This window comes from Pinus tabuliformis, chromosome Q (genome assembly GCF_031772625.1).
Source record: "Pinus tabuliformis cultivar Carrire ecotype Pingquan chromosome Q, CPIR1, whole genome shotgun sequence".
Taxonomy (NCBI): Eukaryota; Viridiplantae; Streptophyta; class Pinopsida; order Pinales; family Pinaceae; genus Pinus; species Pinus tabuliformis.
In genome coordinates this window covers 696,156,097-696,178,618 of record NC_142296.1, presented here as the reverse complement: position 1 = coordinate 696,178,618, position 22,522 = coordinate 696,156,097, and the positions used below count along the sequence as shown (strand labels likewise).

General features: G+C 38.8%; 1 pseudogene across 1 annotated transcript in view; it reads left to right on the top strand.

Annotated features, from left to right (window-relative positions):
* The first annotated feature begins 5,410 nt into the window (after positions 1-5,410).
* The window catches only part of LOC149221449 (WD repeat-containing protein LWD1 pseudogene), a 72,644-nt pseudogene continuing 55,532 nt past the window's right edge, over positions 5,411-22,522 (top strand). Inside the window, exons 1-2 of the transcript XR_016249653.1 lie at positions 5,411-5,510; positions 5,721-5,788. The product of XR_016249653.1 is annotated as a WD repeat-containing protein LWD1 pseudogene (transcript). The remainder of the gene's footprint in view (positions 5,511-5,720; positions 5,789-22,522) is intronic.

Genomic DNA, 22,522 nt, shown 5'->3' with positions numbered 1-22,522 from the left:
TAATCACAATCAGGCCACAACTACTTTCCTATATAGATATGGTTCGTTTGGACGTGGAGAATTTGGACATTTCCAACAAGCAAATTCACATCAACAAGGGAACACTTATTGGATCTTTTTCTAGCAATGATTTGCAAGGCATATATTACCTACCTACTCCATAGTATAAATACAACAAGGCATATGCAGAAGCTTTCATAAAGGATCATGAAAACTAGTCCGAACAAATCAAAACTTGGAGAAAGGACCCGAATAAACATAGAGAGGAGGAAAGTTGTAAGTATTCAGTTGATTCTCTTGCTGGTCCCTGTTATAGGACAATTTGGGCACATCAACCCCAGCTTCAAGATCCGTATTATTAGGGTTCATCAATCCCTAATAAAGTTGTTTTCATTCCCTAATGAGGTCAACCTACTTCATGACTGCGTCCCAAAAGTTTCCATGACTCAATTCATCCAAAAATTGCCCCTAGAGAGATCAGCACAGATGGTCCTTTATCAAGCTGCAATGTATTGCAGGAGCTACACTATCTGGGTGCTATGCATCACACCTAGCCTTTGTTTCACCTGCGTTGAGCGAGATCCAACGAGTTTTTTAAATGAATCCATTGAATTCCTCATTCAATGGATCCTTTTTGAAGTTTCCAGATGGATTGGGCTCGAATTTGGATGAAGAAGGAGATAAATGAACCTTCATCCATTATCCCTTCCTCCATGGAACCACCTCCCAATTTTGGAAAAGAATTCATGAGGGCCATTAATGGCTTAACCTCCTCCATTCAGCTATAAATGGACCAGGCATTCAAAGGCTTGGGGAGGTTGGAGCTTATTGAGCTAGGGAAATTCTGTTTGAGTGAAGACTTGCAAGAGAGTAAGGATATCATGTCAAATTGTTGATTCATGAGGAGAGAAGGGTTTGAATTTGGAAGGAGGATGTTGAATCAAACATGAATTCATGGGTTGTAATCTTTCCTTATCAATAAAGAGTTCTATGTTTTTCCCATTCACATGTTTACATGATGTATATTGTATTTTCGATTATATAATATGTTTAGCTAGCAGATCATTATGTATGCATTGATGGTTTTTTATCTCGGCTTATGTGCAGGTACCTTCCAAGCGAGTTAAGTACAGAAAGAAGTGGCGAAAGTGATCAAAGGGAAGAGGAATCAAGCGAAAGATACAGGTTGGTTCTTTTGTTCCTCTTTCTTTTATCTGTTAGCTATAGGAAAGGTATTAGAACTACTTTGACTATTGTTCTAGACTAGCTACTAGGTCTAAGGGTTAGTCATTTATAGAAACACTAAATTTTCCCATAACAAAATGGAGACTCCACTGGGGATCGATCCTATCCCTTATAGTAGCCTATTAATCTCTTGAAACACTTTGACATACAATACTCTCTGTTTTTCATTGAATTCAAGTTCAATTCATTGAAAATTGAGTCAATTTTGAGTATAAAATTGTCATTCTGTAATCAACGCACCTTTGTAACTAATACAGTGCACTGCATTGCACCCTCTGTATTGAGTTAGTGAGATGCATTGCACTGTCCCTCACTCTGGCCTACACTAATCCCTTTAGGATCAATTTTCCCATCTAGGAGCTGAAGCCTTTAGTCAATTTTCAATTGTTTGAATTGCATGTTGGATATAGATGAAGTCTTGTCTCTGAAAACACTCTTTGTTCCTTGTTTTGACCTGATTTAAACTGGAATGTTGAATGTATTTTTATGTATTTGTTTTATCATTTACCGTCCATTGTCAAAAATTAGTGTCGATCAATTGTTTTTTCAAAAAAGAAGTGTCGTAAAGTCTTCCTTCATTAAACTAATCAATTGATCTATTTATGCATCTTATTCATGTTGTCATTTAAAGTGTCGAAATAGTCGTTTCTTTGAAATATGAAAGTTTCGTTTAGTCTTCCTTTCCCTTAAGAGAAATTGTCATAAATCAATATTTTTTGTGAAAAGAGTTATTGAATCATTTGTGTGTTATTTATTCTTTTTGCATTTTTCACATTAAAGAGGAACTGAAAAGAAAAGAAATACATGCAATTGTATTATAGAGTTTGAATTGTGTGTTTAACGGAATGGTTAGGGAATTGCATTAGTTGTGCTCTTTGTTGTTTGATTTACAAAGTACATGTATGCTCTATCCCTTGTAGCTAGGATTTTCATTGTTGAAAGCAAATGGAAAAAGTTCTTATCATTTTAGTTGCATTTTTAGGAATTTTGGAAAAACATCTCGTGGTGAACCCTCAAAGGCAAATTTTTTATCAACCTAAAATTTACCTCAATTAACCTAATAACGCATTGGAACTTAATGCAAACATCTAGAGGTGTCTAGGCTCTAAACATGTTCCGACATCTTACAACCTAGTGGCTGTCGTTGTCATTGAGGTTGGGTGATTCCTCCTCTTTGATTTGATAAGTACTAGTATGAACTTGAGCTCCCTGTACCGTCTAGTACATAGTGGGAGACCACAATAGGCTGAAATCCTTGATCCCTAGGAAGCCGAGTCTGCCGCCTTACCGATCACAATGCACCAAACACAACATTCAGGAAGACTAACTACCGTACGGTAAATCCTTGGTAATTTCTCTTTCATTTACCACCAAGGTGTATATTGCAGTTTTGTGATTAGTTTGGTAAACCCTCTTGACTAGTATCTTCAGTGCAGTCACTTTTGTTCCTTTTCGACTCCTTAAAAGAAAAGGTCCATTTGAGCACTTGTCCCTTCAGGCTCATTAAACATTGAAGGCGACTAGAGTCATCTTTTGCTTTTTCTCGACTCTTAAAAAATGAAAAAGAAAAGTTATGTTCTAATGTCGTAAAAGTTAATTGATTGCGAATAACATCATTATTCTTTAGTTGAATTTAGGTTGATAAGAACAATCAACAATTCTGGAGGAAGATCAACCTCCACCCCGTCGTTCGAGGAGAGTTGCGAGCAAACCGCCCTTGCCACCAGAAGCGACACCCATCCGGTCAAGGCGTACTCATCAAACAGAGTCTGGTACTTCAAGATTTTCTGGTACTTCATCTGAATTACCAGAACCACCTATCACAGCTAGTACTGAGCCTCAAGTTACTCCAACTATTTTTGGTACATCTGTTACACAAGAAGAAGTTACTCAACTACCTGAGGCTACTATAACGGAAACAAGTGAACAAGTAACTGAAATTGATCCACACCTAGAAGTTAATCAACCAGAAATTACTTCAGAACTTGAACCTATTCAATTGGAATTTGATCTAGAACCTATAGCAGTTGAAACCAAAGACATTTTTGAACCTGAGGTTGTTCACGAACCTTCTCTTGAAACTGAAGTTCTTTTACCAGAACATCTGGACTTTGGCCTTGAACATTCCAAAGTTGTTACTGAAATACCTCAGTCATCTGTAGTTCTTGAAACTCCACCTTTAACACCAGAAGTATTTTTTGGACCTGATGGTGAAATTCTTCCACCTGGATTAATTGTTGTAGAGGAGGAAACTGAGGAATATTCTACCCCCGGGACTCCACATCATTTTGGACCTAGTTTGTATCTTTATTCTCAATCTCTTCCTCATTCTGCTGCTACCTATGAGATACCACTTGATTCATTAGGTCAACTTTTGGGTTAGTTAACCATGGCAGAACAACCACAAACATCCCAGACGGTGTCATCTGATACAGCTGTGGCAAAATCCTTTGCTGCTACTTCTTCAATGTTTACTACCACCCCTGAGTCACATTTATATGGACAACCGTCCATCCCGGTTGGTCACTAGTTTATGTCTGGAATCCACTCAAGGTTTTCTTCCTTTCCGTGGTCATCAGCCATGTCGTCATCAGGAATTTCACCTGGTTCTTCTTACCAAGGACAACAATTTGACCCTGCTTACTAGTAATAAACTGGGCAATTCAGTGAACAAAGACACGTATATCCTCTTAACACTGGATTGCCACCATATGGTCAGCAATATGCCTATTCACCGCATCCTCCCTATCAAGGAGGAAAACCCTATGGTTATGTCCCACCGTATCCAGGTCAACCTGAAATGAGAGTCTATTAGTGGCAGCCAACTATGCCACAACAACCAATGCTTGTGTATCCAACACAACCTATGCAAAATGAGCCGATATTTTGACCCAACCTATCGTAACTATGGAACCACAGATACAAGCTCAATCTATTGTATCTCAACCTATGCAAGTTAGTTCTGCTACCTCGCAACCACAAGTTTCGAGTCAGCAAACCCAAACTTCTTAGGTTGTTATGCAAAAACCGTTTGTTTCTGGGGTACAATTACCTCAGGTTAATGTGCCATTATCTGGAATGACTCAAGTTGCTATAGGTTTAGTTTATTCTCAGCCTGGTCAAACTGGCATTGGGGGGCAATATCAAAATTCACAACTGATACCCCAACAACCTTGGCAGCCACAGTATCCACAACCTCCTTTTCAGATTGTCCAACCTTAGTATGGGCCTTCTTTCCAAACTCAACATGGGCAAGGAAAATATCAAGCGTATCAGGGTCCTGTGTATCAAGCCCAACCTGGTTACGGACAAATGCAAAGTCAACTTGGTTTTAATCCTTACACCGGATATGTCCCATTGCCTTATCAAGGATATCCGCCTTATGCGGGGTATGCAAAGGCCTATGGCACATGAAATTCCATCTTATCCTAGATATGCTCAACCTCATCTGAATCGGCAGTTGCCATTTGTGGCAACTCTAGAATTACCGGATTTAAAGCAGCTCACCAATGATCTGATTCTGTATGCACCATGGTGGTCGGTAATTCCTCATAAGTTGCCTTCCGATATTCCAAAGTTTAACGGAAATCCCGAAGAAGAACTGTCAAATCACGTTATGACTTATCATTTATGGTGTTCTTCAAACTCCTTGAATGATGATTCAGTAAGACTCTGCGTTTTCCAAAGAATGCTCATTGGTTCGATCGCTAAGTGGTATATTGAATTGCCCAAAGCTTCTTTTAACAATTTCACCCATTTAGCCACTACCTTTTTGATCCACTTCTAGTTATCCATCAGATATGAAACTGGAACAGAACTTTTGACCAACTTTAAACAAACAACTTCTACTCACATATCAGATCATATTCATGAGTGGCATTGTCATCGTCGCATGGTTAAAACTTATGTTCCAAATCATCTTTTGGTTGAGTGGTTCATTAAGTCCTTATTGCCATCTATCACTGAGGATGTGGCTAAAGGTGGAGTTGTTATAGAAGAGCAAGTGATTTCTCGTGCCCAATACTTGGATTTAATTTACACAAAATCCAGCACGCTCTATGACAAAATTCCACATGCGCCACGCCTAAATCAATCCATTCCACCTCCACCATCAAATAGGGAGTCTCATGCTGGAGACGGTGTCATCGGTTCCTTAAACACACCAATGGAGAGTAGAACATCTGGTCCATCACTCACCATGAATCAAACTATAAATGCACCTGAGGTTCCTGCTTCTGAGATTAATGTTGTGTCATCTAACAAAGGTAAGAATCCACAGCAACCAGGAAGTAAGAAGAAAGGGAAGAATAAGAAGAAAACTGAAAACCCTCCTCAAGAGAAATCATCTAATTCCTCTAATCCATGAAAGAAACCTCATAATCCATGCCTGATATGTAATGACGAGCATTGTACAAGAGATTATCCTCACCACTCGAAAGTTTCTAAGCTGTTAAAAACTTCTATCGCATCCGCAGTGTTGACGGATCCGTTTCTAAACCCGGATACTAATATGGTTGCAACTGAAAATGCTTCCACATCCCAGGTATTAATGTTATCCATCGTAAAAACTAGAGATGAGATTTTGATTCAGACACGTAGTAAAGATTATGGTAATTTGTCATTGTCGTCAAATAATCAAGTTGTTGATCAACCTGGTTCTTCGACTTCGACTGCATCGGAAATATCCACTACCTATTGCACCAGAATTAACAATAAAGAAACCTAAGGGAGTTGTGCATAAATCAACGTTTAACCCTCGAGCTCGAGCTACTCAAAATTATAACATAGTAGAAGATCTAGCTCAGTCTCCTTCTGCTATGTCAATGCTTGAGGTATTGCAGAATTTCCCCTCCCAGAAGTAGGCCTTACTGTCACCAATAGGTGGAATTGATGCAAAATATTCTAATCTTGTGGTTTTTAGTCACTCAAGATATACACCCCAGTTACCAGCTCAATTAGCTTTTCTAATTCAGGTTAAAGCTCTCAACAAAAATATTAATCGAATGGTCATAGATGAGGGAGCTTCTACCTGCATTATGTCAATGAGCTGCTGGAAAACACTGGGGTCATATATGTTGTCAAGATCGCCAACCACATTGAAGGCTTTTGATGGAAGAACCTATACTTCATGTGGGATTTTGAATAACTTTCAAATAGAACTAGGGGGAAAAATAGTAACTGTTGAAATTGAGGTGGTTGACGGACCCCTTGATTACAACATTTTACTTGGATGACCAAGGGTTTATGCTATGGATGTTGTTTTTTCCACATACTTTTGTACAATTGCATTTCCTCATAAAGGTGGAATAACAATTATCAACCAAACCTCATTTTTTGCCTCTAGTTCTCAAGTTATGGGAAGCGTTCCATTTATTAACGGACCCCCACTTTCACTTCAATCTGTTGGTGTTGGTATTTTTAAAGATCCCTCCTTAATGGGTACTTTCACACTTCCTCCACCATCTGGAACCTTGGAAGTTACGAGAGTCGAGACATGTAATACGTTATCCTTTACTTCATCTGATTTAAAGAGGATCACCAATAGTGTTGAAGACGAGTTTTTTGTTGAGGTTATGCCGCTAAGTCACGTCGAACTCGCATAGCAATCAATTTTTCTTGCTCGTGCAGCATTTCCAGATCCACAATCGTCAATTGAATGGTTAGATAGTTCACTTGAATATGATACTTCTTCCGATCCTTTTGCTTGTATATATTCTACAAATGAGGAAATCATCCAATACATGATGATAGGAGAAGAACCTTGGGAAGATTATCATCATCGTTCCTTTCTTCCAGACTCCAAGGAAGATTATTTAGATGAACTAGTACACCCTTCAATTGTAGATTCCACTTCGAATTCTATTAGAACAGATTCAGCAGATTTTGAGTGTAATTTGTCTAACATAGAAGAAACCATTTCTATAGACATTTCGACCAAGACCAACGTTGTAGAAAACGTTCATGTCGGCAAATATTGTTCTCCTTTGGAACTCGATATTTACCGTGCTCTGTTTCGTGAATTTAGAGATGTATTTGCATGGTCTTATGAGGAGATGCCAGACATTGATTCAAGTATTGTTGAACATCAAATCAAAATGTACCCTGATGTCAAACCAGTATGACAACGGTTTCGACCAGTACATCCGAAGAAATCTGCTGCCATTAAGACAGAGGTTGAAAAAATTTTGCGTGCTGGCTTCATTTACCCTGTGCCTCTTACTGAGTGGGTATCAAATATTGTTCCAGTGATGAAAAAACAAGGAATAATCCGAGTGTGTGTTGATTACAGGGATGTAAATAAAGCGTGTTGGAAAGACAATTATCCTAGACCCTTTATTGACCAGATTATTGACGATTGTGCCGGATGTGAAATATTTTCATTCATGGACGGATTTTCAGGTTACAATCAAATCAATATCCGCCCAAAGGATCAGTCAAAAACTATATTTATTTGTCCCTGGGGCACATTCACATATAGAAAGTTACCTTTTGGTTTGAAGAATGCAGAGGCTACATTTCAAAGGGTAATGAATTATGCCTTCCACGACATTAAGAACATTGTACAACCATATCTTGACAATTTGCCTGCTCATTCACGAAAGCATATTGATCACCCACAGCTTCTTAGAGCAATATTCTTACAGTGCCGACACTACAAAATCAGGCTCAATCCACACAAGTGTGTGTTTGGTGTTGGCTCTGGTCGATTGCTTAGATTTGTGGTCTCAAAAGACGGAATTCAGCTTGATCCAACTAAGGTTCAGGCAATACTTGACTTGCCTCCACCTTCAAATTTATTAGAGTTACAAAAATTTCAAGGGAAGGCGAACTTTCTGAGGAGGTTCATTCCAAACTATGTTGAGTTGGCTAAAGGTTTTATACGTCTGTTGAAAAAAGAGGTACCCTTCTATTGGGATCAGGATGCACAAGCTTCCTTTGGTGCTCTTAAAGATTCTTTGATTAGAGCATCATTAATGTACGCCCCAATCTATCAACAAGACTATTACCTATATCTTGCCGCTGCCGATACAACCATTGGAATGGTTTTAGTCCAAGAAGACGATGGAATAGAACATCCTATATATTATTTGAGTCGTAATCTCAATGATACCGAAAGAAAATATTCTTATGTCGAAAAGTTAGCTTTGGCAGTGGTTCAAGCTGTTCAGAGATTTCGTCACTATATACTCCTGCGGAAAACTACTTTCTGATTGCAACCCCATGACATATATTTTGTCACGTCAATTGCTAGGGGGAAAATAATCAAAATGGATAGTTATCTTGCAGGAATTTGAGTTGGAATTTGTTAAATCTAAGTCAAAGAAATCTCTTGTATTTGCCGAACTACTTTCCGCTTTTCCCTCATCCTCCAACGATTAAACATCCAAAACATCAATCATAGATGAGTCTCTGTTTCTCATTTTGTCAAGTGATCCATGGTATGGAGATATACTGATCTATCTCCACACCCAAGCTTTCAGGCCCGATACCTCTCGCTCTCAACAGTGACCTATTCAATACCAAGCCAAAAATTATCTGATTATTGGTCACACGCTTTATCGTCGTGGTATCGATACGATTTTACGTAGGTGCCTTACTCATGAGGAAGCTGAAAAAGCTTTGAATGAATGTCATTCAGGCGCTTATGGTGGACATTTGTCTAGATATGCAACAGCACAGAGAATTCTCCATGCTGGATACTTTTGGCGATCAATATTCAAAGATTGCATAATTGCCATTAAAAGTTGTCATGCACGTCAAATATTCGATCAGAAAGCTAGACTACCACCTGCACCCTTGCATCCAGTAGTTGTTGTTGGACCATTCACAAAATGGGGCATTGATTTCATGACATGTAACCCCACCTCGATCGGGGGGCATGGCTATATTATAGTCACTGTTGACTATTTTACCAAATGGGCTGAGGTGATGCCTACATTAAACAACAACAGTGAAACGGTTACATTGTTTTTCTTCAACCACGTGGTTGCCAGGTTTGGTGTACCACAGGTCATAGTTACAGATCATGGATCACATTTTCACAATCACATGATGGTTGAGTTAGCTACCAAATTGGGATTGTCACATGATAGTTCTACTCCATATTATCCGCAAGCTAATGCACAAGTTGAGGCTATCAACAAGGTCCTTAAGCACATGTTACAACAAATGATTGGAGTTCATAAAAGAAATTGGCATTTAATCCTGTACTCGGCCTTGTGGGCATATCAAACCTCGGTGAGAAGTGCTACCGGATTCACACCCTTTCAGCTGGTGTATGGTTTGGAAGTAGTCTTGCCAATTCAATGTGAAATTTCGTCACTAAAGCTCACAATTGACCTGCTACCTAACACTTCTAAGGAAGAAGCACGTTTCTTGGAATTAATCCATCTAGATGAAACTCGTCGTGATGCCACATTGGTTAAAGAAGCACACAAGAAACGGGTGAAGGCACAATATGATCAAAATGTCAAGCCTCGAGTCTTCTCAGAAGGTGACCTGGTCTTGCTTTACGATCAGGAGTTGGATAAAATCGGTGTAAGAAAATTCGAACCACTATGGATGGGCTCTTATATTGTTAAGCGTGTTTTGATGAAAGGTTCCTATGAGTTAGTAGATTATGATAGAGTTCCATTGTCTAAACCCAGAAATGGGTTGTATTTAAAACGTTACTATGATTAATTAAGTATGGTAAAACTCATGTAAATATGCTTGGATTGCATGTGTGAGTGTGTTTCTTTAAGGTTTTTTATTTGGTTAAGTAATCCACTTTGCATTTATTGCAGATGTTGAACTTTTTGGAACCATTTGTTGGTTATGCCGACGATGCTAGTCGTAATACGCAGAACCTATCTTCTGTAGCATGGGCCATTTTCGCTCCAAGCGGTGAGTTAATGAGTTTTAGAGGGATTTGTATTGGTCGATCAACAAACAATATTGCTGGGTATAGCGCGTTGATTGAACTTCTCTCTGATGCCATTTCACTTGGCATCCACCGAATTATCATTAGGCTAGACTCACAACTCATTGTACTACAAATTACTGGCATTTATACTGTACGAAATTTAGCAATTTATCGTATGTTCCTTAGAGTTCGTATTTTGGAAAGGTATTTCAAGTCTATTAAATATCAACATACTTACAGAAATCTAAACACATTAACTGACTCTTTGGAAAATTATGTGCTAAATAGACATTTGCAACATATGTAAATTAAAAATTTTCAAGTAGCATCATCGGTTGAATAAGATTGCATCACTCAACCATAATAAAACCCTGAAAGTAAAATTGTAAATTTTTTTACGAACAGTTTGTGTCCAAGACAAAAATTCGTCATCTAACCCAAAAACTAAAATATATGCAAAAAAGCATCTTCGTAAACTAGTGGTGCTCGTGATAGTAGGTCACTGCCTGTGCTATCATGCGCAAGAGTCTCATCCAATGACCTGGTACACCGATAGTGTGGCGTTGCAATCACATCAGTAGCTCCTCAATCTGGACATCCAGAATACCAAATCCAAATCTCAGAGAATTGTTCTCCCTACAAGTCTCTATGCTGGTCCAGCTACATTTCGAAGGTATCCCACAGGTTAAACAGGTCCGATATCTGTATACATAAAAAATTATTTTGGTTAGTGTTAGAATTAATTAAAAACACAAAAAATGTAAAAACTTTAAAAAATTAAAAACACTTGGTCAAAAAACTTACCAATAGTGTCCCACATTGCTTCAGCCGGTAGTGGTAAATCAGGATCGTCATGAAAATCCGTTCCTGAAGATGGATATTCTATGAAAGTCATCTCCTGTTGATTGAACCATTCAAAGAATGTAGGAGTAAAAACAATCGAAGAATGGGCACCATGCCTAGTCATTAGATCTGTCCATATTTGCATCCGTGGGTCTCTTGGTCTAGATACACCCAGTGAAATGAGTTGTGGTTGCAAGAGAGGTATTCTCTCCAAGGCGAAAGAAATTACGATTGATCCGTAGCCAAAATTCTTGATCTTTCCTTTTTTCACCTTGGTCAGTTATTCTTTCACAGATGAAAAAATGACCCTGCACCAGTTGAACACCTTTGGCTCTAAACATTCGAAGGCATACTGCAAGTATGACTTGGTGGCCAAATGAACTGCAAAACTACCAGCCAATTTGGCAATGGTAAAAACGACTGTCCTTAGTGGTAAATCACTAACATCCTTGATAAGTATCTTTCCGTCTCTGCTAGGCTGGGCACCTTGCCTACAAAACTGTCGCACATAGTCTTTCACCGGTCTACCTCCATGGGAAAGACCTGTCAGTGAAATGGGGGCACCCCACCTCGACAGTCCAGTTAGGAAGTATATATCATCGATGGTAAAGGGAATTTCTTTGTCCTGAATGTGAAAAGTCTAATTGGTCGGATCCCATGATTGAATAAGAAACCGTATAAGATCCATCTGTTGCCACATGTTGGATAGCTTAAAATACTTGAGTAATCCACAATTTCTTAGGGCCTCGACTGTTCCCTGATTACTCAAGGCTATTATATCTTGTTATTCATGTTCTCATTCTCTCCAGATGATTACCATTTCAAATTCTTGAATTGGAAAAAGAAACCCTAGGGACCTCAAAACCCTAAAATGTTCTTGACTAAAATAGGAGATAAATGAAATAAAAAGAACCGAGTTAGTTCCTACCTGGTCCAAACTGCACAAGGAATGATCCCTTCGATCCTCCGCAATCAACTGGTGAACTTCAAGAAAAGCTTGCTCCGGAGTTTAGAAGGTAAAACAAGATGGTGAAAATTTATGGTAAGAACCAGTTTTTATGTTTATTTCTTGCACATTAATCGAGTAAACATTGGGTTTCATTTATTTAATCTAGAAACATGTATTGTTTAATCTTTTGATGGTATCTTGAGTAGGATTAACAGCTGGAAAATAGTTATGATGTGCTTATGTGTAAATTGAAAATCTTTGACCACAAAGCAAACTTTTATCACTTTTTTGAGCTTTGTTAAAAACGAAAAAGGAACCCCCTTGGAGTCCTCTTTAAGTGTAGAAATTTCACACCTGTAGATCAAACTGATATATGCAATGTACTAAAGCATAATACTTAATCTAGTTCTACAAAACATTAAGTGGAAGCATAATCGATTTCATGAGCAACATCAAGCATAAACACATATAACTGATCAAGAGAAATAATCAACCATAACACAAGATATATCACTGGGGAAAGCACCATCATAAAACCCCTATTTGTATTATCAATCAAGTGGAAATCCTCTTCTATTTACAAAAAGAATCAGCTTAAGATCTATCTTGTACTCTCTGTAATCTAAAGATGAAGATCATAGACTACCTAGGCCTCAATATATAGGCCACCAGTCCTCCAATCTCATATATCACGTATTTATCTTGGAAATAAATCCTTCTCCATGCAAGGAATAATTACTAGAAATATCCAAGCATATGATAGTACATTGTCCCTCATCTGATCTCAACTGGGTCTCTGTCTGAACTAACATGCATCAGTTATCCATGAGGGAATGCTCATTTATCTGAAATAATAGTTGTCACATGCATGCAAGCATTGACAAACTATATCTCATTAATTTAACAACTTGTTAAATTAATCTAACTAGACTTGACTAAGTAAAACTAAGTCAACTGATCCTCTCATTATAGAACTCATACTTGATTCCTCAATCAGTGGAGAAAATCAAGGATAAATTCCTCAATTAGTGGGACAACTAATTGCATGTTATCACAAAAACTTCTAGTTTAATTTTCCATAACTAATTAACTCATGGAGATTAATTAAATTAATATTTTAAATCGCTGTTAAGACCAAATTCGTTTTTACTTCCTATAGTTAGACCAGGGACTGCTAAAAATAGGAAGGGACCTAGAAACGCTATTTTTAGAAGATTCTATTTTTAAAAGTTTCACCTCTCACCCAAGGTGGCCAAAATGCTCTTTGGCCAAACTACTATTTTTAGGAGTTCTATTTTTAGCACATTCTAATTTTAGAATTTCTTGTTGCACACTTTTCAACACTCCCTCTCAACAAGAAAGGGATTATCAGCAACCCCAATCCTGTCTCTATGGAACTCAAACTTGCCTTTTGACAATGCCTTTGCCAAAATATATGCGTCATGTTCCTCGGTCAAAATGTAAAACAACATCATGATCCTCTTGACCACACAATCCCGTAGATGATGATAGCGGATGTCTATATGCTTGGACCTGTCATGAAACAGTGGATTCTTAGAGAGTTTAATGCAACTCTAATTATCACAATATATCATGATAGGATCCATCATCTGACCAAACAATCCCACTAGAATCTTTTGCATCCAGATGGCCTCACATGCAGCCTGACTAGCAGCCATGTATTCAGCCTCTGCTGAGCTAAGTGCAACTGATCTCTGTTTCCTGCTATACCAAGAAACCGCTACTGACCCAAGGTTGAAGATTGCTCCAGAAGTTCTCTTCCTGTCTGATGGACTACCTGCCCAATCTACATCTGTGAAGCCTTGGAGCTTCACTCCCTCTGTTTGCCTGTACCATAATCCATACTGTGTGGTACCTCTAAGATATCTCAGCACATGCTTTGCCGCCCTCCAAAATAACTTGGTTGGTTGAACCATAGCTTGACTCAGCTGGTTCACTGCAAAGCACAAATCCGGTCGTGTGTTCACTAGATACATAAGTGAACCCACAAGCTGCCGATAAACAGTAGCAGCTACTACCTCACCTGAAGTAGCATCCTCCTTCCTCCAGTTCCCTCATGAGGAGTCTCCATGGGCTTGCACATCTCCATGTGGAAGCGCCTAAGTATCTCATTGGCATAATTGCCTTGAGACACAAATATTTCCCCATCTCTCTACCACACCTCCATGCTTAGAAAGTAGTGTATGAGGCCCTGTCCTTCATCTCAAACTCTCTTGCAAGGTCCTCCTTGCAATACTTGATCAACTGATCATCACCTGTCAAAATCAGAACATCGACATAAAGTACAATAATCAATAGCTTACCTTCTACCATGATGTGGTAGAGGTTTGCATCCGCTTCACTCTTGGTGAAGCCCAACCCGGTGAAATAGCTGTCGATCATGGTATACCAAGCACAGGGTGCTTTCTTCAACCCATACAATGCTCACTTGAGTCGGCACACATGCAACTCATGATTAAAGGTCTCAAGTCCCTTAGGCTGCTTTATGTATACCTCTTCCTCAATTTACCCATTGAGGAAAGCTGTCTTCACATCCATATGATGGATATTTCAACCCATCTATGCTGATAGTGCTAGAATTGATCTGATCGATGAGTACCTTGCAACAGGAGCAAAGGTCTCATCATAGTCAATCCCCTCCACTTGTGAGAAACCACGGGAAACAAACCTTGCCTTGTGTTTCTCAATACTACCATCAGCTGCATACTTTACCTTGTAAAGCCATCGAGAAGTAACCACTGACTTGTCCCCCAGTCTAGGGGCAACATCCCACACACTGTTCCGCATGATAGAATCATACTCCTCTATCATCGCATCCACCCAAACTGGCTGCTGCACTACCTCCTCAAAAGAAGAAGGTTCGATCACTACACACTCCCTAACCAGGGCCATGTAGCCAGTGTATCTATCGGGAGATATCCTCTGTCTGCAGTGAGAGGATGGCTGCCCCACATTCTCTCTTGCATCTTGCATCAATCTGTCAGCTTCCCGTGAGCATTTCCGCCCATCTCTGGAAGATTCTCCAGCAGTGGTGATCTCCACTACTGGAATCTCTGCATGTGGCTGATCCACATCATCAAGAGGCTCCTCCTCCTTAGGAACTAATAGTTCCTCATCATCACCATGCAACTTGAGCTCGCTCTCAAGTGACACTTGCATGGCTCACTGCTCATCAAACTTCAGATCCCTGTGCACTACGGTCCTCTGACTGGCAGGCAGAAACACACAATAGTTATTATGTGTATCCGTGTACCCCACAAGTATTCCCAACTCAACTGTTGGGTCTAGCTTCTTCCGAGCATCTTTGGTCACATGACAAAACATTGGTGATCCAAAGATGCGGAAGTGACTCACATTTGGTCGCTTCCCCAAAAAAGCCTCTATAGGTGTCTTCATCCCCAACATGATATGAGGACTTCTGTTCTAAATATATACTGTTGTATTGCATGCCTCAGCCCATAGATGAAGCGGTAGGCCTTGGTCATGCAACATCGCTCGAGCTTCTCCCACAATAGATCTGTTCTTCCTTTCAACCACCCCATTCTGTTGTGGGTTATAAGGTGCCTTGTGTTCCCGTTCAATTCCTTCTGAAGCACAGAAGTCCTTAAACTGTTAGGAAACATACTCTCCATCGTTATCAGTATGCAAGGCCTTTATTTTCATCCCTAATTCTTTCTCTACCAAAGCTTTGAACTCACAAAACTTCAAGAAGGTTTGATCCTTCTTTTGCATGAAGTAGATCTAACATCTATGAGAAAAATCATCAACAAAAATAACATAGTACCTATGCTTTGTCGTGGAGGCTGTAGAGAAGGGCCCACATACATATGAATGAATTCGCTCCAGAAATGCTCCTGCTCTACTATCTCGATCATGAAAGGAAGATTTTGCATACTTACCCAAAGTGCAACCTTTGCATGTGCTCGTTTGATCCAACTTGCACTTGGGTAATCCGGTAGAAATTTGCCGCATGATCTTCAAGGCCCCATGATGCAAGTGGCCCAGTCTCCTATGCCATAACTCGCCAATATATTGGCCATGCACCACCTCTGCTTTGGAACTCAATGCAACATAGTCTTCTACCTGTAACTTATAGAGATTCTTAATTCGAATCCCTATCTGTTTGGTCCGTCCAGTGCCGATATGCCTTAGGAAAACCTTTCCCAAACTAAATACTACATCATAGCCTTTATTCTCAAGCATAGCAATAGACACAAGATTCTTTTTCAGCCCTGGTACATACATAACATTAGAAAGAGTGAGGGGAGAACCATGCTCCCTCTAAAACACAACCGTACCTTCACCTGAGACACGGTACTTTCCGTCATCGCCCATCTCGATCCGTATCTGGAGATCCTTCTCCTCCAAAGTGCTGAAAATATTTTGGTCACCTGACATGTGGAAAGAGGCTCCACTGTCCAAGTACAAAACATATCCCATGCTAGATGAAACCATGCATGCAATAAGTGAGAAATCCATCTTAAACTGTGAAGCTAGTGCATCACCATCAGATTCCTTGGAGGAACCTTTCTTGGACTTCTTCTTTGGGCAATTAGTAGCATAATGGCCCAACTCATGACAATGAAAGCATCTCACCTTCGACTTGTCAAACTTCTTCCCTCCTAGAGAAGAATTGGATTGGGATGCCTTCCCTTTCCATTTCTTAGCTTTAGATGCTAAAGCCAAGTTCTCTTCATCATCATGTTTTGATGAAGAAGCTCCATCCCTGGTACTCCGTCTAATCTCCTCCTGCATCAAATCTGACCATAGTCATTCCCAATCTTGCAGTTTGTCCCTTCCATTCATTGAGTCCTGGTAGCTATGCTAGCTCTTAGGAAGGCCAAGGAGTGCTAGACTCACCATATCATCATCAACAATCACGACTCCTACACTTTCAAGCTCATCCCTGTAGGTAGTGAGCTTGTTCTGGAACGTAGAGATAGTGTCACCCTTTTCACACTTGATCTTGCAAAGTTTTTTCTTCAGTGCCAGCTTCCTCTAATCATTGCTATTCTGATATAAATCTTTCAATGTTTTCCACATTGCATGCGAAGTCTCCTTCCCATGGAGGCTCGAAATTATGTGATCTCGAACTCCCTCCAGGATGATTCTCCTAGCTCTAGCCACACACTTCTTCCATTCCGCCAGTTGAGTAGCATCAATAGGCTTAGGGACTTCTTGATCAATGAAGTCCTTAAGGCCATTATCTTCCAATACTGCCTCCATGCGATCCTTCCAAGCTGTGTAGTTTGAGTTGCCATCAAGGGCATACTCAAGCCTCAAACCATAGAAAGCCATTGGTGGAATAGATGTGATAAGAACTTGAGATCTATATCCCAAATAATAAAATTCGGATTTCTATTGCCTGTATACTGTTCTTCCTTGATCACCTGTGCTCCGATACAATGTAGAAAGTTCACACCTGTAGATCATACTGATATATGCAATGTACTAAAGCATAATACTTAATCTAGTTCTACAAAACATTAAGCGGAAGCATAATCGATTTCATGAGCAACATCAAGCATAAACACATATAACTGATCAAGATAAATAATCAACCATAACACAAGATATATCACTGGGGAAAGCACCAGCATAAAACCCCTATCTGTGTTATCAATCAAGTGGAAATCCTCTTCTATTTACAAAAAGAATCAACTCAAGAGCTATCCTATACTCTCTTCAATCAAAAGATGAAGATCATAGACTACCTAGGCCTTAACATATAGGCCACAAGTCCTCCAATCTCCTATATCACGTATTTCTCTTGGAAATAAATCCTTCTCCATGCAAGGAATACTTACTAGAAATATCCAAGCATCTGATAGTACACTGTCCCTCATCTGATCTCAACTGGGTCTCTGTCTGAACTGACATGTATCAGGTATCCATGAGGAAATGCTCAGTTATCTGAAATAATAGTTGTCACATGCATGCAAGCATTAACAAACTATATATCATTAATTTAACAACTTGTTAAATTAATCTAATTGGACTTGACTAGGTAAAACTAAGTCAACTGATCCTCTCATTATAGAACTCATACTTGATTCCTCAATCAGTGGAGAAAATCAAGGATAAATTCCTCAATCAGTGGGACAACTAATTGCATGTTCTCACAAAGACTTCTAGTTTAATTTTCCATAACTAATAAACTCATGGAGATTAATTAATTAATATTTTAAACTGCTATCAAGACCAAATTCGTTTTTACTTCCTATAGTTAGACCAAGGACTGCTAAAAATAGGAAGGGAACCAGAAATGCTATTTTTAGAAGATTCTATTTTTAGCAGTTTTACCTCTCACCCAAGGTGGCCAAACTGCTATTTTTAGAAGTGCTATTTTTAGGAGTTCTATTTTTAGCACATTCTAAATTTAGCATTTCTTGTTGCACACTTTTCAACGTTAAGCTCTTTTCAGACTCTCTAAACATGAAAAGATTGCCGAGCACTTGTTGTTTCTAGCTCGTTAATGGATTAGAACCGATATCTACTTAGTATAGTTTTACCCTTCTTCAGGCTGAGATAGATTAACTACGAAAAAGGTACTCATTGGTCAAACATGATCAATAGGTTCTCTCTTGTATTTTTTTATGCTTTTTCGGGCTTGAGAAACAAATGTACAAAAAAGAACTTGTGGAGTTTCCTTTCAGTCCCTTTTCAGACTCTCTAAATATGAAAAGGACCGAGTTATCTTTGTCATTAAAATCGTTAAAAACATTAAATAGTGACAAACTTGTCCATCTAGACAAGACTGGGTTTCATATTTGCTAGACTCGTTAAAACAATAGTGATGGATTCACCTGAGGGGTGGAATTATAAAACAAGCATATGTTATTCTCTTCAAGCTTGATTAAAAATAAAGAGGTGCCGATCAGAAATGAGGAAAAAACTGGGAACACTTTATGGTAGCAAGTCGCTCTTGAACATGACACTTTCACCTCATCAGCATGACTATGTGGGTTGGGTCATTTAGCTTGATGATTATCACACTGTTGGTCTATCATACCATCCATCACTTTGTTTTAGGTCAATGCTACCAATTCATTTTAGTGTCGCCGATATGTTCAAGAGAAGTCATTCAGTTCAAAACTTCATCCTTTACAATACAGTAAACCTTCATTTTCATGCCCGCCATTCCTGAACCTTGTGTCGTCAATCAATATTTCATCTCAAAAATCATTTACCTCGTTTCGTGTCGTTGATATGGGATACATCAAGGCCCTCCTGCAACAAGTCACTTCTTGTCGACATCAGCACATAATCCAAGAAGTTGACTTAGAAACACCCCTTCAATTCCTTGAGGCTTGCATACATCAATGGCAGGTTTCTCACTTCCAGCGACAGGTTGACAGCACTGTCCTTCGACCAAAAGACTTCGTATGGTGTTCAACATCAAATCATTTATTCACACCATGCGAAATGTACTGCAGTACCTTAAGGGTCATTATCATTATCGGCGATTCCTCTCGCGTCTATTAACAATTCACATCATTGGTTGGTAATCAGACGATGTCTCTCCATGTTCGACTTCAAATCATCTATTCATATGGTTAGACTTGTACATTGAGTGAAAGATTGAACGAGATTGAAGACTGCGGATCTAGTTTCATCCCTCTGGGCTGCGACTTATGTTTTCAAGAGTACTATATCAAATGTACAATAGCCTTACATTTATGGTCATCCATTCATGGGTCTATATCTGTAGACAACTATATTTGTACATGTAATGAAAGTTTATAAGTTGAGCATGGGTATGCCTTCCCTCAACTAGTTTGTGAGAAAAATCAAAGTATCATGATATTTTTATTGTAACTGATGCAGGTCTCCTTCCATTTCGAAACCTTCTCTCCAAGTGATAAATCATCTCACTCGACATGTTTATTTACGACTTCATGCTTTAGGGGGAAACTGTTATAGGACAATTTGGGCACATCAACCCCAGCTTCCAGATCCATATTATTAGGGTTCATCAATCCCTAATAAAGTTGTTTTCATTCTCTAATGAGGTCAACCTACTTCATGACTGCCTCCCAAAAGTTTCCATGACTCAATTCATCCAAAACTTGCCCCTAGAGAGATTAGTGCAGATGGTCCTTTATCAAGCTACAATGCATTGCAGGAGCTGCAGTGTCTAGGTGCTATGCATCGCACTTAGCCTCTGTTTCACCTACGCTAAGTGAGATCCAATGACTTTTTTAAATGAATCCATTGTATTCCTCATCCAATGGATCCTTCTGGAAGTTTCCAGATAGATTGGGCTCGAATTTGGATGAAGAAGGAGATAAATGAACCTTCATCCATTATCCCTTCCTCCATGGAACCACCTCCTAATTTTGGAAATCATTCATGAGGTCCATTAATGGTGTAACCTCCTCCATTCAGCTATAAATGGACCAGGCATTCAAAGGCTTGGGGAGGTTGGAGCTTATTGAGCTAGGGAAATGATTTTTGAGTGAATACTTGCAAGAGAGTAAGGATGTCATGTCAAATTGTTGATTCATGAGGACATAAGGGTTTGAATTTGGAAGGAGGATGCTGAATCGAACATGACTTCATGGGTTGTAATCTTTCCTTATGAATAAAGAGTTCTATGTTTTTCCCATTCACATGTTTACATGATGTATATTGTATTTTCGATTATATAATATGTTTAGCTAGCATATCATTATGTATGCTTTGATGGTTTTATGTCTCGACTTGTGTGCAAGTACCTTCCAAGCGAGTTAAGTACGGAAGGGAGTGGCGAAAGCAATCAAAGGGAAGAGGGATCGAGTGAAAGATACAGGTTGGTTCTTTTGTTCCTCTTTATTTTATCTGTTACCTATAGGAAAGGTATTAGAACTACTTTGACTGTTGTTGTAGACTAGCTACTAGGTCTAGGGGTTAGTCGTTTATAAAACACTAAATTTCCCATAACAGTCCCTTCTTCCAGGTCATTGCTATGCTGTGTCGGTTGCATGCACTACTCAATGTGTCAAAATTCCTCGATGACTGGGTACATCTTATTTATGGATCCTTAGAGGGATATATATTTGATTGGGCTACTTTATTGTCTAATAATTTGGCTTCACATATTCTAGCTTTTAGAAAGGGTCGCAATATTTTAGAGAATAAAATTACTCCTTTCTATATGTCCACCTACATCATGGATGCCTTATGTTTTTCAATGGATTTTCCTGCTATGGGCTAGAAATGGACTCTACAAGATCCAAAGCCCATACATATTTATCATGATATCCTTTGGGAATCTAAATATCAGGAGCATTTTTATCAAATTTGTCACAGAGTCATGCTTCCAATTTATAAAGTCATTTTTGGGTCCAAGCCACCTCAGATGTCTCAGGAGGTTGAAGATTACCTTTAAAGAGTTGGAAGTTGGTTCATAGAGGAACTATTCACTTATATAATAGTTTATGGAAGTCTTTCCCATCCTCATGTCTTACCCTTGTTCATCCCAAACAATCTTCTAAGTATAGAAATTGCATATCAAACAATGGGATATGGCATTTCTAAGACATTAAATGATTCTAATAAAAGGACGTGGCCATATTTTCCTGCTAAATCATGTATATTTGCCTTAGCAAACTATCACCATGTAGAGAAATAAATTATAGCTATTTAGGTTCTCAATCTACCTACTGCTCCCAACAAGCAATATGATCTTGTTTTTGTAGTTAAGAATTTCATTGTTCTCAACATCTCAGGAAATTTGTCCATGCATTGAGAAATGACAACAATAAATTCCAGTTTAATTTGTCCTTGAATTAAACTTTGAATTAAAATTGAATTCTATTCTCATAGCAACTTGTAAATAGTTAATTAAGTATAGTTAACTTAATTAGCTTAGGAATTTCGAGTTGGAAGTCTTTCTGTAGTCATGTATATGTTCTCCCTAAGTTTTAGGGGTTTAAATTGAGTTTGAAATTAGATCACTCAGTTTACTGAGTTAAGTTAAGTTAAATTAGTTACAAACTATTTGTGGAACTAATAGAGGACTAACAATCAGTTGGTGCACTAGTGCTACTCCAATTAACTGAAGATTCCCTCACGAGAAACTCATGCATGTTAGTTCAGAGAAAGACCTAGTTGAGACTAGAGCGCAGGGACAATGTACTATCATTTGTGTGATTTACTGAGTTGTAAATATCATGCATGAAATCAAAGATTGATCCTATGTTTGGATTGCACAATTTTGTAAGCATGAATTCCCTTTAAATACAAGCTATTAATCCTAGGAATGACAAAAGAGATTAGGGGCTTGGAGAGTTGCATAATTGGCTAAGTGTCGGCCAAGAGCCATCTTGTGAGCTGAGAGAGTTGAGAAGTGGCTTTCCCTAGATACATCTTGTGTTATGTGCCATTGATTTATCTTCTTCTTGTTCATATTGTTTTCATCGATCTATTGGCTTCCACTGGTTGAAAGTAGAAGTAGATTCTTGTCCTATGCTTTAGTACATTGCATGAGATTGTGAATCTACATGATTTTGTAGATGGTATCTGAGCTGAAGATGGTATACTAGAGGAGATTTCAAAGTTTTGAGTTTTGGGTTACA